This window comes from Corapipo altera, unplaced genomic scaffold (assembly GCF_003945725.1).
Source record: "Corapipo altera isolate COAL_440 unplaced genomic scaffold, ASM394572v1 22, whole genome shotgun sequence".
NCBI classification, from domain to species: domain Eukaryota; kingdom Metazoa; phylum Chordata; class Aves; order Passeriformes; family Pipridae; genus Corapipo; species Corapipo altera.
Genome location: NW_020884886.1, coordinates 6,684,679 through 6,703,618, shown reverse-complemented (window position 1 = coordinate 6,703,618; position 18,940 = coordinate 6,684,679). Strand labels below are relative to the sequence as shown.

Below are 18,940 nucleotides of genomic sequence, written 5' to 3'. Positions count from 1 at the left end.
AAAAATCAATTTAGCAATCAAATATTTCAACCATGGTTGGTGGCTAAGTTAAGAAGGTATTATAAGTAAAATATAATTTGTTCAGCCATATAGGCAGTTGTTGGATTTCTTATTCAGCCATCAATTACTGCAAAATGGTTAGCTGAAATTACAATTGAATAATGGTTGCAGCTCCCAACTAGAGTGCAGTCACATGTGGAAACAGCTGTAGTTATTTAAAAAGTGACCATCCCTGCTCTTTGCTACTGCTCTTCCTCTGGAGGTGGTGGACATCAGCATGTGTCAAATGCTTCCTCGGCAAGTCAGTGTCAGCCACACTCAGCCCTCGTTTGGGTTAGGAGCTTTTGCGGGGGCTGGCGAGGTGTCTCCGCCTGGGCTTTAACTCCCAGTGGGATGACAGCAAGCTGGTAAGGCTGGTCATGTCCTGCATTGCTCCTTCTCTGCCTACCACAGGGCTTTGGCTGTGACCATGGGTCTTTGGTTGTCCTTAAGCCTTTTCAGGATGATACATTTATAACTGCGTGTTTCGTGCCTGTACACAAAGAGGAATAAGCTTTACCTGAATAGTATCTGGTTACCCAATACTGTTGTGACTGCTCCTGGAATGTTGCTGTTTTAAGTATTTCAATAATATTTACTGTTCTATAATTGTACTTCTATCAAACTGTTCATAGATTAGGAACCAGACTGTAAGAAGAGTATTTTCAGTGGAAGTGTTATAAGCTTTCTGTTTCAATTTCCCACATGTTCAGTACCCATCTTCCTGACATGAGCAAAAAAATTAATTACTTTTTGTGAAATAATTGCCCCCAGTTTACTGTGTACCATATGACATTAATGAGGAGGGCTTTGAAATTTGCTCTCAAGATTTTTAAGTGAAAATGATGGTAAATTAAGGAAGCCTTTGGAGCTCTTCATGAGTTTGTGATTCCATATTAGGGCTCAACTTCTCAGATAAAAGCAGTGACATAATAACATGGGCTAAGTCATTACCTTTTATTCATGGTACAAGGGGTTTTTGTAGCTACTGTCTGTCTTGCAGAGCGTTACGTGCTCACTAACATATTCAGGGAAAAGGTTGTTCTCTGCAAGCTTATCTGTTGAAATATTTCCATCTATCCTGTTCTAAAGCATTTGCTAGTAGGCATATGTATACAATATATCAGGAATGAATGCCAGAAAAAAACCCTATAAAAACTTACTTTTTGTCTTGAAAGAGGATGTAGGTTCAGATGTGCTTCAACATTGCACCATTGCTGTGTCTTTTAGTAGTTTTACATGTAGGCGTTTGCTATTAGGTGTTTGCTATTGTTAAACGTGACAGCTACATCCCCCTCTTTAGGTAAGCCTTCTAAAAATAAGTGTGATTTACATATGGTTTGCATATTTTAAATCATAATTTGCATATGTTAATTGACAGTCATTGCAGCAACAAATGTTAATGCACGTAGTTGGTCTAAATTTTAAGAGTTACTGGAAAGTTTGTCTGCTCAAAGGCACGCAGGCTCCCTTCTGTATCTCAGCAAAGACTGAACTGCCATTGACTCTTCCCGATGATGCTGGGGAGTGAGGGGACTCTGTATTGCACACTTCAGGAGCCTAAGTGAATAAATACAATTGTATGTTTCCTGTTTTCAAAGGGTATTTATCTTGCAGCTTTGGAAGGGAATCATCGCCCTGCTGTCAGTGCCTTTCATGACGGTAACTTTGTTCCAGATCATATAGAGAATTGCTCTTAAAGTGAGCCTACATTTCCAAAACCTTTTCAGGGAATGAGGATCTTCATTTTACCAGCAAAATAATGTATGAAGTAAATGTCTCTTGTAATCCTGCAGCGGAGTCAGGAAGCAAAACTGATGTAGAGGGAACCAGATGAATACACCATAGCAAGGACTGTCATGCCATTGAAAACATGAGATTCATTTCTGCAGATCACCCATCTGTTTTGCAAGAACAAGCAAGATCAGGATATTAAAAATATATATATTGGAGGAAACATCCAAGTTTTTACTCAAAAAGGCGTTAGATAGGAAAGGACCTAGTAGGGAGTAGCTGCTTTAATGATATTTTGGTTGCTGAATATTGCAACAGTTGACCCATGCTGGAATAATCTAATAACGGGAGCCTCTTGGGATCCTTCTGCTCTGTAGCAGACATACTGGCATCAGTTTATGTATTTTCTAGGCCACTATGTTTCAAATAAGAGCAGTTTCATATTACTACTGTCAGTGATGCATTCAGAAAAAACAGTGAAAAAGACAAAAAGAAAACCTGTACAATTCTCCATCACAGTGACACCAATGTGGTATCAATGATATGGATCATCCATCTTGCAATACTGTTTGCTGTGGTTACCAGGTATACAAGTGACCGACTCTTTCCTCCAACATATCTAATGTCACCAGCGGTACAGTTTTTATTCAGTGTTTCAGCAAGACTTCTGCTTAGAATCACATTTAATAAAGACAACATAATAATTCCTGGTAAATTTAGGAGAATGATTCATAGGTGGGCAGGTAGTTGGAAGAATCCCCCATAATTGTCATCTCACTGTGTCCCTTAAAAAACGTCCACTGGCAGCCACTCTCTTGGGACTAGTCTGCAAATGCAGCAGGGATCACTGCTATATTTAGCTCAACTGATCAGAGCATGGTGCTGATAATGCCAGGGTTGTGTGTTCAATCTCTGTATGGGCCATTCACTTAAGAGTTGGATTTGATCATCCTTGTGGGTCTCTTCCAACTCAGAATATTCTGTGATTTGCCTGGGATATGTCAACCCAACATAGTATAGTCATCACAGTTTATGGAAAGGAGGTGATTATTTCATGTCAGTTGGTTACTTATATAAAGGTTTTTTTATTTCAAATAGATCACTGTAGAATATGCTAAAATATTCATAATATCTGGAATCACTGGGGACAAAAAGACACCCACAACATAGATATTGTCATTTTTTTCTGTGATACTGGAGTGTAAACAGAAACATTTCTCTGGAAAAAAAAAGGCATTTTTCTTGGTTTCTGATCACATTTGGGTTAAAATTTACCCTTTATAAAGTAATCACCACTTTTTCTTGACACTGTTAAGAATGTCATTCCTCAAGTGTAACTTGTAACTCTGATGCAGTAAACAAAAATGTTGTTTCGTTAGTACTACCATTTGCTCTTAATTATCCTCACGGTTGCATGAAAACCTATGTTCTGAAATTCAGTTATTCCCATCACCTTCCTTGTGATTCTGAAGTTTTGGGTGCATTTATGCAGAACGTACAAAGCATCAATAACCTAACAAACAAGCAGGAAACACAAATTCTTCAATGGAAATGGTTTGGGTGAACTTCTTGTGAGTGAATTCCATGTGAGTACCCCTCTGAAGGACATTGAATGCAGCAGACAGCTCACAACATGGGAGAGTAAAATGTGAATGGGATGACATACAAGTGATGAAACTCAGGGGGAAAAAAGCAGGTGGAAATAGCAGAGGAGAAGCAAAAGTTCAGCTTCCCTACGCAGCATCCCCACGCAGAGCAACGGCTTCCTGTGAAGTTGCCTCTTTGGGGGTGTAGCCTGCCATCTGCCTTGGAAGTGGTGGATTTTTAGGAGAAATTAAAGGTGAGAAAAGTCATTCAGAGCCACTACTTGTGACTAAATTGCACACCACCTCATGGGAATAGCTCTGGGAAATGAAACTGATGCTGCTTTGCTGACACAATGTGTGTACAGTTAGAAGCTCCTGTTCCACCCTAGTAGGATATTGCATGAGTGTGTAGGCATAGATGATTATCCTGAAGAAATTCAGAATCATACTTTGCTAAACATGTAGTGCTCCTGAAGTGGGCACATTCTGTAGACATAAAGCACATACTGTAGGAGAGGGTCAGTATTTTCTTCTTTCAGAGAAGTCCCTCTTGTACCAACATGAATTTCATGGGCAGTAACAGGTGAGACTCAGTTGCGTGGTGTGGCAAAACCAAACCACCCTATGAATCTTTTCTGCATTTGTGTGACAGGCATTGTGGTACATTGTTCAGTCAGTGTGGGCACTTACCGACTACGAAGCCTGGGGAGGAAAGATTTTAGTATCACGTTGGTTGCTGTGAATTGTTTTCTATGCTATCTTGCATATATTCAAGTATTTAATGAGTTATTTTTGAAGTTCAAAACCATAGCTCAGACTGTCAAAGTAATTTCTATTTTTTACAATGGCAAGCAAAATAACCATCTCTTTTTAAGAACTGCTTCCTCTGAGGTTCTTGCAAAGGCTGGAACCACAAGAATCACAAGCTAAAGAGCCTGTGAGAATAAACTCGCTCATATGATTTTTAGCACTTTCTAACTCTAACCAGGTGTGAGGTATGCAAGAACAACCTTTAATTTATATTTCTTGTTGTGATCATTCTACGAACAGGAGGATAGGAGGGATGTGGATAAAGTACTGTAGGAAATACAGGAGTGCTGATACAAAAAAATTTTAAATGTCATGTTCAGTCCAAGGCTTGTGCAGAGGTCTGGGAACAACTTCTATTTGTCTAAATTGCTTTATGCCTCACTGTGGGCCATTTTTCCTCCGTTTCTACTTTTTGTAGCAAAATGACAGTTTTGAATTAATCCACAATGTTGCGAAAAAAAAAAAATACAGAGGCTTCACTTTGTGTTAGCAAGCAGTTGCAGAGCAAAGCCCATATTTTCAGGTTGCATTCTCTATGTTGATTGCCATAATCCAGAAACATAGGGAGCAGAAACAGTGCATCTACTTGTCCTGCATCAGAGTACAGCACTCCTCCTCTACCCTCACCTCTTAGACGACTAATTTCACAAAAATGAAGATTATTTTCTTTAATTCTTCTTATCACTGTGCAATCAAAATGCCTGCTGTTTAAGTGGAGATCCATGAGGGACCAGTATTTGTTCTTGAATAATGTCTGAAGTAAGATCAGTATTAACAGGGGGGAAATAAATTGAAAATATTCATGTATTAGTGTAGTGAAGGAAGGCTGACATTAGACAGAGATGTTTTTCTATGGTTATGGTGAAAAAAATAACTTGGTAGGAGTGTTACTTTTTATTACTCTCCTGTGTAATGAATGCCCACAACAGAACAATTTTGGACTGGTGTTTTCTGCATTTTATTCCATCATCTTTTTTATGTCTTATAACAAAAGTGCAAATAGGTTCCTACCAAGCTTACTCTTACATGGTGTTAGGTTTTGTAAACAAATGTTAGCTCACTATTCACTGCAGTAGTTGGCACTACAACAATACACAAATTTGTTTCCAGATCCTGAACTGAGTTTGCAATGCTGCTGTTAAAAAAAACTATGTTCTTAGTTGTGAGATATGTACAAATTATTTAAAAGTCAGGGGAATATTTCAAATACGTATGTATACAGCAATAGATTGACATGTTCACACTCCAAGGGGGAGTTTCTTATTTTTTTATTGAGAGTCTTATTTGACCGTAATGAATTTGAAGTATGCCAAATTAAATTAGTTTTACCACGTTAACTGATTTTTGTACATTTTTAAAAGTTGGTAAATTTTGAAAAAATATATTTAATTTGTTAAAGAAGTATTTATAATTACATGCTCATATGCATGTTAAGAAACCAGAACATCTAGCTATGTATCTGGGATCATTCTCCCTGATGTCAGCGGGAATTCTTATTGTCAGAGTTGCTCTGTAAGCCTATTGGCACTGCTGATAAATAAAAAATTACAGCTAAACCTTTAGAAAAGAGCTTCCTACCTTGAATTTCTTCAGTTCTGTAGGAAAATATGTTCCAAGAGAATTTTTTTATATGCTTCTAGTCTGGGACCATAAAGTTTGTATATATTTTTCTTTAGATAAATTGAGTTGTTAGGGTGATATTTGAAGTGTGGGATTCCCTGTGCTCTCATTGTACTTGGATGTCAACAGCTATTAAAAGCCATGACTTCCATGCCTGAATGTATGCAACCTCTGTATCTTTCTACCTGTTCATTTTTGGAAGTAGGTGTGGTGGACCCGGGCTGGGATCACGCCACACTTGTCCGATTATTTTTTTCCATTTTTGTCTTTGTTTTTCCATTCTTTCTTTTAGGTAGTCTGTGGTTAGGCAAAGATGTTGGTCTGAGCGGACATTTGGGTTGATCCTGTGTGCCAGTTGTTGTATGTTCTGGGAGTCCCTGAAATTTTCCTGACAGTGGCATTTCAAGATCAACATGAGAACTGCATCTTACCTGTAGTGGTTCCAGAAATCACAGCCAGTCATTGTAGAAAAACTATATCAAGAAGAAAACATAACACCTCTCTGTAAAACATGAAAAAATGTATCATACAGCTAAAAGGACAGAAAACAGAAAGACACTGTTTCAACTTGAGCACGGATTTGTTATAGTACTTATTACTAATGTTACCTTTTTTGAGTTAAGGGCATTCTGCAGTATTTGCTGCATAAAATTTTATTAAAAACTATGTATAACGTGTGTTCTGACTGAAGCTTATAAACCTGTTACATTGCTTGCCCTTTTCTGAAAGTGCTTATTTATTACTTCATGTTATTTTATCAGACATCTGATTTGTATAACTGAACACAGGGCATTTGCCTTCATTTTAATGGTAATAAACAAGCTGCACTTTTAAAACCAAGAAAACATTTTTAAATGGTAGAGTATTTTTCTAATTATTTTGTCCAGTGTGTTCAATACCTTTTTACATTCTCTGCAGTTAGCTTCCATGAGCTTGAAAGAGAAGGAGAAAGAGAGTGGGAAAGCAAGCTTTGCTACAGAAAAAAAAAAATCAAAGGCAACCACCAACAGCTTTTTGAAAAAGAGTGTTCTGGTTGTTATAAAGCACGTATATAACCGACAACTGATATTATCCACTGGTGAGATATTGTTCATACATCTACAGCATAAAATTACCAGAAAAATCATGCTGGTTATCAATCCACGTGTTCTCAATGCAGTTTGAGGATTTTGAGAATACCATGTATATCTTATCGTATCACCGTAGCCCCTCACCTCCCACCAGTTCTCCAGACACACTCCCCACTACGTTATATCCCCTTTGATGCACATACCAACCCATTTCACCTCTGATATTTTTCACCTGAATGTGGACCACGCTGTGATGCTAGACTGACAGTGCTTGAGTGAGAATTCCTGTGTTCAGGGAAGGGACTATCTTTCTTCTTCATATGGCCAACCTTTGTGTTTCAGTCTTACCAGGAATAGAATTCTTCCAGTGTTAAGGAGATCAGCTACGCCTGTATGGCAAATGACTGTATGAGCCTGTTTTTCCCACACGCCGAGCTGACCAGATTCTGTGTGGCCATTTTCATCTGCCTTGGAGCCCCAACAAATATCTGCTGCCTCTTCACAGGATTTGCTTGCTCAGACGTGATGCCACGCTATGCAAACGTGTAGCTTTTGGGTTACTCAGAGTGTTAGCAGAGCAAGTTGGTGTCTGCATACAATATGCTTTACAGAAACATTCGTGGCTATGTTTACACTGTACTAACCACAGTGAGAGAATAACTTCGACTAACTTAAACTAGCTGCCATAAGTACTGTTACTGTCTATCTCTCAGTGGAAGGGAGCTTGTGGAGAGCTGCAGAAAGCATCTAAGAAGAAAGGTAAATTCTGTCTAAGCTAAGCCCTCTGAGGTCCCAGCAGCCTGTGCTTGTCCTCAGGCTTCTCATCATGAATGGTGTCCTCAGGCTTCTCATTGGGCATGGTGGTGATGATGTGAGGTGCTATTTTGGCAGATACAAACTGGACTGAAACCAAAAATAGAATTTATCAGGGTTGCATCTATTTAAAGGTGTGTGATGTTGCTGATTTTTCCTGGATGAGAATCAGGAACTTTAGAAGTGGAAAAGCTCTGCACTACACGTGGTACTCTGTCTCAGTCACTCGCAGCTTCTCTTGTCTTCCAATGTTTCTAAGAGTGAAAGGGACCTATGCATTATTCAGAGCAGTACTTTGTCAATTGTTTATTCTTCCCTTATATAGGCTGTATGTGTTTAATAGTATTTCTAGAGCAAACATAAATTGTTTTTTTTTTCTGCCTCAGCTTCCCATCTAAACATGGTTCATAGGAGAGGCTGGAAATTAGAAACTGATAGAATTATATTTGCAGACATCTCTCTTCAGAACAACTTCACTTCAGCAAATATAACACAACAGATCTTCCTATGTGCTTTCACAGCAATAATTCGAATATTTATACAGTTGAGGGGTGGGGAGTGGGGAAGGGATATCCCCAGCATAATGGCCAAATTCTTAGCAAGTGGTTATTGGTGTGAGTCTAGTGATTTTCATGAAACTGTTTGATTTATATCAACAAGAGATTAATCAAGTCGATGGCTGTGAAATGTGTGGGTTGGTCACTTAACCCACCACCCGCATGAACACACCACAGAAAGGCAGAAACACCACAGAAAGGCAGACACACCACAGAAAGGCAGACACGTGTTTTCTACAGCAACTAATCCTTGGGTTTTGAGCTCTGGATTCTGCCCCAGACCAGGTTGGGCACCTGCTTAAATGAATTGTGGCAGTATGGGAGGGTATGGCCAGTATCACTTTATCTTAATGTCATTTTGCTTATGTTTTTACATAATTTTTTGTTTCATGCCGTGTTTAACATTCTACTAGGTCAGATGAAGTCAGGAGTCAGGGGTGTGCTTGATTTAATACAACTGGATGGTTTCCCTGGTTTTTGTCTGTTCCTTTTGGTGTCTTGTCATTTGAATTTTATGTTTTTGCCTTTATTTCTTGAGACGACTTTTCTGGGTATCATTTTCTGTGCTGTGTTGGTCCTTTATATTGGTACAGATTGCATTTGTTCGTCTAAAATGCCTGTCCTGCACAATTTCCATCATTTTTACGGTCTTACATTTTGTCATTTTCTGCTTGAGTTTGGTTGTGGTTTGTTATGTTTTGACAGTGGTTTGTCATACAGCTGTGAATAACCTCTGGTTTGTTCTTAAAACTTCCTTCTTTGCAGTTGTTGAACAAAATTAACTGAACTACTCTTTCTTCAGACACAATGATAGCACAGACAGAAGTGTGAGTGGCTCTATACGGCAAGCAGGCAAACCATTTGTTCTGGCTGTATTTGCATTCAGAGTGTGGAATTTTTATGCAAATACAAATCTTCTGTTTGCTAAATATTCATGTGTAGATCTTTGGTGGGAAATGATGGTTTTGATTTATAAGATGTAGAAGTTTTTACAATTAAAGCTGGAGCTTCCTCATCTAGGACATGTCTGTGTGTGGGTAACCCCCCCCCAGACATTTCTCCCCTCCGGCCTAAAAAATCAGCTTAGACCATATGCTTCCTGAGAAATATGCCTGCCATCAGAAATTCTGAATTTTTCAGTGTGGAGTAAGAGTCTGGACTGCTCTGTACTGTTAGAAACCTAATTCAGTTGTTTAAACAATAAATTGTACGGTCTGTGAGTTTTCATTTTATGATCGATTAATAGATTCCCTAAGTACTTAGGGTGTTGTCACTGGATACGGAGCAAAAACTTGAAGCTGGTATGGATCTGTGCAGGGCTGATCCTCTGCTATTTGTGCTTCAGCTTGAGACGCTGGTTGTGAGATCTGCAGGAAAGGAGCTGAGTTGAAGTTGACTGTGAGCCAGCAATGTGCCATTGCAGCAAAGAAATCAACAGCCTCCTGGGCTGTGTGAGGCAGAGTTTGAGGGAGGTGGTCTTTCCCTCAGTCCTGGTGATACACATCTGTGTAGGATACTCAGTTTGGACTCACTGTTTAGAAGCCAGACATGGATATACTGGAATGAGTCCAGAAAAGAGCCATGAATGTGATTAAAGGCTTGGAGGATTTGCTGTATGAGGAGAGGCTGAGAGAGCTGAGAGAGCTGAGACTGTGCAATCTGGAGAAGCTTATAATGTGTTTAAATATATGATGGAGACAGAGTAAAGCAGAGCCAGGCTCCTCAGTATTGCAAGAGGCACTGGGCCCAAAGTGAAACACAGAAAATTCCATTTAAACACAAGAAAAACTGATTTCCTCCGAAGGTGGTCAAACACTCGCTCATTGTGAGAAGAGAAATTGTGACGGCTCCATCTTTGGGGATATTCAAAACCCAATTGGACACAGCCCTAGACAAGCCATTGTAGGTGACTTTGCTCTGAGTGGAGGGAGGGATGATGCCCCCCAAGCCCAGATCCTGTGAAAGGAATCTTGGACTGCTGTTTTCTCTTTACATTCTCTGGTCCAGACTCTCTTAGCCTGAGGCTGAAATACTCAAGAACTGATGTCTGAATTTTGTAGTAAGCAATTCTTTAAAGAGTGGTGGTCTGCTGCCAGTGTAATAAGGAAAGGGTTTGGGAGGAGATTTTATTGTAATAGGTAGGCTGGCTGAGCCTTAATGAAAAACTACACTGATGCAGTTTAGCTTTGTACTGAGATATAGAGAGGTTTTTATAGTTCTTTTTTGAATGTTTTTACAAAAATGAATTATAGTGAAATATCATCTCTCTTCAGAGAGATGAAGGATTTAAGATTGAGTTGCAGATTATTTGACTGTTGAGAATAAGGGTCATAAAGTGGGGAGTTAAGCTGAGGTCTCATTGTCATAAAGTTTCTTACTTGCTCTTGACTCAAGTGTGTTTTAGAGGATTGAAGTGCTGGTTACACTCTTTCGAGAAAAGGAAACACACTGTCAACTGAATCAAAATTATACACGAAAACCCTCACTAGGCTAAAATATTGTTAGAAAATACTTATTGGACAAAAGACAAAGTCAAACCTAGCAGAGTGATTGAATTACACAGGATAGAAGGAACTGGAGAGGGAAACCTAGACATTTACAACTTTATAAGCTTTAATATTTGGGGTTATAGCCTTTAACTGTAGGCAAAGTTATTGACATAAATAAGATATTCCAGATACCATTATACATCATGTATCTAAACAAAAACATTGGGTTCTGGTTGTGGGAAGGATCCAAGTCACTCAGTAACAGTGCTGAATCCACATCACACATCCCACTTTGTAATTTTGTTACAAAAATTGAGAACATAGGCAAATTGGTTGGAAGCATTAGATTTCCAAAATTTCCAGAAAGTGTCAAGTAGACCATTAAAGATAAAAACAAAATTATAAGTACAAGGGAAGAATATATATAATGCTAATTTTACTCCTCAAAAGGTGTGCTTTATTATCAATATGGAGATAGTGCTTCCACTGTCTTCTAAACTTCATGGAGTTTAGAATCTATAATGTCTGTAGATTATACAGATTTTTTTCTGAATGTGCAAATATGTAGTATATTACTAATATACTACTATTAAAAGTACACTAGTATACTCTAGTATAGTAGTATTATTATTAATGTAGTATAGATTTTATATCTTAAATTTACTTTTATTTAATGCTTAATTTGTATAAATAACTATAAATTTCTGTAAATGGAGATTAATCATACATTCTGATTTCTATTGTGTAAGTAGTCTACATGATAGAAGTCCAATCTTACCCACTAGATAGGGAGAAAAAAAAGGACAGGTCTGTATGTGCCAGATTCTTCTTTGGATAGATGTGGGTGGATTAATCAACATGGCCCACATGTCTCTGAGAGAGAATTTGGACTTATTAGACTGTCTTTTCACTGCCTTCCATGCCACACTATCAAATCTGACAGTAGATTTTCCTGGGAATTGACAGACTTGTGTTGTTTGGGTTTGAATCCACTCAGCAGATAAAGCTGCAGCTTCTTCCAGATAGCAGATCACAGTACTGAAAACTGGAGCTTTACTATTGTCCAGCTTGATTGAGGGATCCCTCCCTTCACATCCCAGCCAGGTGGACTGTGTCCAGAAGAAAACACAGCTGATGTGCTCTTTCACTGGGTCAATTTTGGGCAAATAGAAGTATAGGCAGAATAACAGCAATGATATTACTACGTAACTCCATTAAGTTTTGCTCTGTGAGCACTGATGTGTTTATTTCAGTTATAGAAACATATGTAAATAAACATGCCAAGCTCTGGGCCACGCAGATGTTAGTTAGTCATGACCAGAGATGTCAATTAACAATTAACAGAAAGCTCATGCTCTCTTCTGCAGTGCTCAGGAAGGTTCATTTGCAATCAATGGGACGTCGTCTTCTGGCTTCCCTAGTCCCTGCATCTGGCTGAGGAGAGTTATTTGTTACATCTCCATTTAATTACTGAGATCCAACTGTGATAATCTCTCAAGCAAGAGACTCTCATAGTCTGCCTAGAGCTTTATGGGATAGCTCAACATTTTGTATTGGGAGCCAAAAAAAACCCCACAGTCCCAACCAGCAGAGTTCCTCAAGCCCAGCTATAGCATATTGATGAGATAATCAGCTGCAGACCGCACCAGAGCTTCCAGAGCTCCTTTAAGCTATAGGCAGAGTGTTTTTTTCATTCTGCCGCTGATTCTGCGGTGCTTTTAAAGGCTTTTTATATTTTATATTTTTTGGTTTTATTTGTTTCTGTTTTATTAGTTATTTTATAACCTAATTTTAATTGAAGACATAGGACTTGACAGGATTCAGAGCTGCAAAAACCAGCCTGGAAGCAACAAACCCAATATTTTTATTTAACTGATTAACACTTCCATTGTTTCTTTTTTATACCAACTTGACAGTATCTTACATGGTGTATATGTATATGCTAAATCCAAGTCTCTGCCCCTGAGAGCTTCTACTGTAAAGGCAACACGTGAACAGTTCAGTGAGGGGTTTGCTATCAAGCCCTGCTTCTGCAAAGAGGCCATGACCCTTCATTCTGTAGAGAGGGCACTGAGATTTTGACAGTCTGTCTTTGGCACACAAAAGGAGGAAATGTTCTTCTATTCCTAGCCCACAAATAATGCCAGTTTCCTGTGAACTAGAAAAACATGTTTGCTTTCTATTTTACTCAAATCTTCCTTGGGAAAAAAAAACCCAACCTAACAGTACCATCATAACCACAGTGTGTAGTGGTACCACAATTATATTACAAACTGTATTTTTAACTGGTTTTCTGCCCATAGGTCATCTGAGGCTTGCAAAAACTCTGAACTTCACAAGTTATGGACATTCCCATCTAGAGATAATTGGACATCTTGACTCAATGTGGGATAGAAAAATAATTCTAGAATTAAACTTATTCCTGACAGAATGAAGTATTTTACACTCAGGCAAACATATAAAAGGGAAAATAAATTAAATGACAGCATGAAAATAATGATTCCTGGGATAAGGGTGACAGAAGAGCACCCTAATCATCATCGTTGCATGCCCAGGCCAAAAAGTGGGAGCATGACCTCAGTATGTCCCTCCCTAAGAGGTAGGCCTTGGGCCATTTAATATGTTAGATGGTTTAATTCTATTCTTTAGAATTCCCCAGGTGCGATACTTAAGAAATTACATGTAACTGTTACTGACCTATAAAGCTTCTTGCCTACGTTCACAGATTGAATTAATTGATTTCTGGACTGCTCATGTTTGGAGGAGTGTCACAGACCTATCTTACTTCAATTCTAAAATTGTTTTTTGGTTGGAAAATGTGTATGGAATCACATGTAGCCAAGCTCTTACACCACAAAATAGACTAAAGTTGTTTCATGCCAGCAGATGACAACATTCTGTTTTGTGCAAAATAGTCATTTCAGATATGCCTTTCTTATAGACATTTTCATATAAATAACTATTTCTTGTTGCTAAATCCAGCTGATCTTTGTCAGTTTGCTTTGCTATCTGGGCAACTGCTAGCACAAGTAAAGCAAACATTAAGTGTCAGTGCCCACTTCTCATGAGAAACGGTACATCCTCAGACACTCAGCTAGGGAGGAAGATTGCTGCCCAGGACAAATGATAATTTAAAGCAGCGTTCCAGTGATCTGGAATTAATGCCTGAATGCTGAGGGCCAGGTGAATTTTCCTTCTAGTATATACAATATCTTACAATGTGGGGAGTCACATTTCACACTATTAAATGGCCTTTTCTGGGAAAGGGGACCTGTTAGTATTTGTAGATGCAGGTATGCTTTCTTATGCTACGTCTGCTTTTCTAAGCCTGACTATTGGGCTTAGAGCCTCAGTACCTGCAGTCAGGGCTGTTCTAATGTACTTTTGCAGGCAGATGATATCTATTATTAGTATTGCTTGATAAGTCCCATGAAAAGACCTTCTTTCTACTTATTTATAATTTTGCTAAGCTTGATCTAATAAAGCTGAAATTGTTTTTGCTTTCATCTAGTTCTTTTTTATATAAACCAAAAAAAGATTTCTTTTTTTCCCTCCAAATGGAAAAATATTGGTTTTTTCCATGTTACTAAAGCCTTGCAAGTTTGTTTTTTAGATGTCTAAAATCCTGTATGCTCTGGAGTATGGTTGCTCACCTTTGTGGTAGGGGTGTCCCTTTTGTCCTCTTTGTGGAAATCTGACTGAATTTAGCAGATTTCTAAATATTTGAGGGGAAAAAAAAGTCACCAAAAAAAAGGTATGCAGTGCAGGCTTTGCTACAGTTCAACAGCTAAAATTCCCAAGGTCTTCCTTTCCAAGGAATATAGTAAGTCTCCTCATCAGAGTCCATTGGGGCTAACCACATGCCAACTACATAGAGTAACTAGATATTTTGGAGCTCAGGGCTGTGTGAAGTTGTTGTCATTTCCACTGTAAAACCCACAGGGAAGGCTCAGCTAGTGCTGCATGCAAGAGCAGAAAACCTTTTCTTCTACACTGCCAGCAGATATGTCTGGGATCAGGCAGACCTGTGAAGGAAAGAACTTGACCTGAATGTAGGGGTAAGAAAAGGGATGAGGAGAAAAAAAAAAAGGAAGGGAAAAATCAGGACAAGATGTCATTAATATGATGAGACAGGGGAGAGAAAAATGGTAAATGGGAGATGAAAGAAGATGGAGGATGATTAAGTGAGAGTTGGAAGTCAGTGAGAAAAACAGGGAACAGGGAGATGTTTGGCTGGGTGAGGGACACAATGGGAAGACTTCTTCTTGAATGGTCTCTTGCTGATGAGAAGCTGAAGGAAGGAAGGAGAGATGGGGTTTGTTTAGAGAAAGAATCTGCTCTTAGGAGGAGACAGAGTGGAAAAAGTGCAGAGAGATAATTTTGGAGGAAAAAAAACAAATCAAAACCAAAACCAACACCACCACCACACACACAAAAAACCCCAACACCACCACCACCACCACAACAACAACCAACAACAACCAAAAAACCAACCAAACAAAACCAACCAACCAACCAAACAAACAAACAAACAAAAAAGACAGACCACAAACCAAACAAAAAACCAAACAGGATCCAGAACAGTGCTGAGACTGTTGAGGCAGGGAGCCTGGGTCAAGGAGCTGTGGAAGCTTGGCTGGGTAGGAAGGGCACCAAAAAAGTGTATGTGGAGCTGGCGTTTTGGGCAGAGTAGAGGAGAGACTGAGGAGTCTGAGACTGGAGGAGGCTGAGACTAGATAACTGGGCCTGCTTAAGTAAGAAGAATGAGGAAATCAGGTAGATTTGGAATGGGTTGATGAGCGTCCTTGAGCAAAAGAAAAAGGGACAGCATGTGCGGAGGGGGAGAGAAAACAGGGAGATACTGGGAATTGAACAGTGAACTTGGAAGATAACTGATGTAAGCCACCAACCCTAAGGTGAGAAAACAGACAACTGGACTATGGGTGTGGGTGAGCAAGAAGAATGGAGAAAGAAAGAAAGAAATTCCTGACATCAGGAAAGGAAGTTACAAGAATTTTCCCATACTCAAACTGCTGCTACAAACACTCGTGTTGGGAGCTCCTGTGGCTGAGATCTGTGTGCTGGCTCTGAGGGTCCCCAGGCAATGCTCCTTTAGGGAAGTGTGGTGTGGAAGGGAGGACCCCTATGAAACTATGCACAGACACATATTCTGAATGTGTGTTCTGTGGGCTAAAAGCCAAGCTCTAAAATATGAAGGAATTCCAACTGCAGTGGCATGTAAAGCTTCATTCAACCCCATTGGTGGAGTTGGATGTGCTATTTATATACTTTTCATTGTTGCTGTGGCTGCCTCTGGGGAATTGCAGACCCAAGACCAAGTTAGCATACAGTTTGCTCTGGGTTCTGCAAGATGAGTTCACTGCACTGGCACAAGGATGATTAAACAATATCCTGAAGTGGCCACAAGTATCAAGTTATCCCATAATCCTGCCTTCTCATTACCCAGGATTCTCCTAGGAAGTATCCTTCAGCTATCTCTAGCATAAGATACGTGGCATTACTAAAATATTGTTGAGATGCAGAGTGGCAGACAGAGATGGAGTGTGCACCTCCACACATGATCGTGTTCATCTCCTGTGAGAAGGGAAGGAAAAGCACCTTTGCAACATTACCATTCTTTTGCCCAAGAAAGGATTGTATGTATGCATGCAGCAGAGCAGGGCATGCACACGCATATGTGCTTGAATGCTTATCTATGCAATCATGTTTTGGAAGAGAAAAAGCAAGGAAAAGTTCTTCGTGCTAAAAAATGCACAAAGTTTGCAATGATCTCTAGACTTCATAAGAGCTACTCCACAGCCTTTTGTTGTTCTTGGAAATACTATCTCCTGCACAAATAAACTTTGTTACCGCTGAAGAGAGTTTCATGTTTATCCTAGAAATGAAATGATCTTTTAAAACCATTGAGTACTTCAGGAAGAGAACCAAAACCTTGAACATGCTTCAGTCTTTTGTGGCAAAGCAACATAGTGCGCTGAGGACAGGTCTGCTCATCAATACAGGTTTCCATTTCTGTTTCTTGTGGAGTTGAATATTAAGCTATAATCATTTATGCTGGTTATTTGCATCCGCTATTTTCAGTTTTACAGGCCGACAAGGTCTGCATGTGCATCTGTCATGCAAAATCAGGTTCCATGGAGCATATCCTTGTGTGCACCTCTATTCCTTTTCATTCTTTTGGTCTCATACTTTGTTGTTCACAGTAGCATATCCCTGTGGCAAATATAGATAATGCTTACGAGGAAAAGTAATAAGTTATTTAATGTATTTCTAGCCTCCTTTAATGTGTTGTAGCTGTGAATACAAGGAAAAGAGCAACACCATATGACCATGCTACTTTGGGAACAGTCTATAAGCTGCATTTAAATAGTTTCAAGATATTTATGCAGTGCATAAGTCACATGAATAGAGGTTTATCACAATCAGTAGGAATGCTGGATTTTCATATCACACATTTGCTGCTTAAGATGATTAGCAGGAAATTTAATTTGCACTAATTAGCCTTAGGGGAGCAAGAAATTAACTTGATGGGTAAATTTCACTTTTTACTATATACCATACCAACATGGAGAAATTTGAGTTAAAGCATGAGTTGAATGCTATGCTAATACACTGGACTTCAGTTTTTCTAAATTAAAATAAAAGACTGTGAAAAGATAATATGTGCATGTTGATTGGGTAGGGTTTTTTAAGAGCTAGAGTCACAGAATAGTCTTTCAATGTATTCACTGAATTTTCGGCCACTTTCAGAGGGTGTGTTATGTTTTTGTACATTAAACTACATTGATATCTGATATTACAGCAAAACTTTAACAAGTCCTAATTTTCTATATTTGCATATTTTCATTATACAATGTGCATTATGACTGCACATGCAACATTCCACATTGCAACACACAGAACAAACACATTTTTCACAGAACTACTGTGAAAATTCGATATTTTTTAATTTGCAACAGCCATTTGCAAATGCATTTTTAGGTTCTGGAGCCTTTATTCATCTGCTGGCAAAATTTCTATGAAAATAGTTTTTTAGAAATTACTCTTAAAGTATGCAGCAAGTGAGGGAGGCATGAGTCACCATATAGTCCTAACAGACAAATAAGAATTAGGAACTAATAAACTCTAATCTTGCCTGTTGATGGTGACTTTTCTATCTCATTCTTCCAAGAGACCATTTAGATTACTTGGGTTTTCCCTTTAAAATGGACGCAATTTTTATGTATCCACCACTCAGAAATACTGTGGATTGACTAATGAAGGCAAAGCAATGAGTCATTTTGTGTGGAAGTATTGGTCTATTATAAACTGAAGTGTCCTATCATACCAGGCTTGTGGTTACATCCAAATTTATCTGTAAAGAAGGAGATGGAAAGCATGAGTTGCATGCGAGATGATTGCTTTTGATGTCAGCACTTCTACTAGTTTTTGCATCTAAAGTACACTCAGAATTACTACTGCATATTTGGAATTAGACCCTGTAGTATTTAGCTGATACTAATATGGAAGTGAGAGGTGTGACTTCAGTGAGAGTTTTGCCCTACTAAGTATTGCTGAACTGGGTACCTTAAATCCCTAGTTCAGGGTCTAAGTGGGGCATATATGCTCAGACTTTTTAGCCTATGATATAAATACTGGTCTAAAGAGAGATCTCAGATAGACCTGTGGGTAGTCATAGATTGTATAACACATATTGTTTTGCATTCTCAGGTTCTCCTTCATTCCCCAGTGCTCTGATTTCTCAGCAGTAGCCCTCCTATTCAGTCAAGAGTGCCTGTGCACGTGTGCGTGTGTGTGTGTGTGCGCGCGCGTGCATGTATGCATGGGTGTATATAAATATACTTGTCCCCAAACACAAACAAACATATATGTCTACACAACCCCCATATATAAATTTGATTTGCTTTTTTTGGGTGTAAAAGTATATTTCTGTAAATGCTCACCACTTGTATTTATACACTTATGGGTAATATCCAATTTTCAGTCGTAATTGACACCATGTGGCTTTTTGTATAATAATTACTTTGGGACAAAAAACCTTGCAGATGGTTTCAAGAGTGACTCTAACTTACCATCAATGTAAAAAGATTAAATATGATGAGCCCACTCCCTCTGAATGGAATCAGCCATTTTCATTGATTTCAATGGGAGCAGGCGCAACTTCATCTCTACAAAAGGGAGAGAACGTGTATTATATTCAT

General features: G+C 38.9%; 1 protein-coding gene and 1 long non-coding RNA gene across 11 annotated transcripts in view; one reads left to right on the top strand and one right to left on the bottom strand.

Moving 5' to 3' along the window:
- The window catches only part of LDB2 (LIM domain binding 2), a 219,392-nt gene that overhangs the window by 146,308 nt on the left and 54,144 nt on the right, over positions 1–18,940 (top strand). The window lies entirely within an intron of this gene.
- LOC113946869 lies at positions 1,907–18,852 on the bottom strand. Its single transcript, XR_003527575.1, has 3 exons — positions 18,812–18,852; positions 6,221–6,262; positions 1,907–1,940 (listed from the first exon to the last, which is right to left on the bottom strand). It is a non-coding gene; the product is annotated as an uncharacterized LOC113946869 (long non-coding RNA).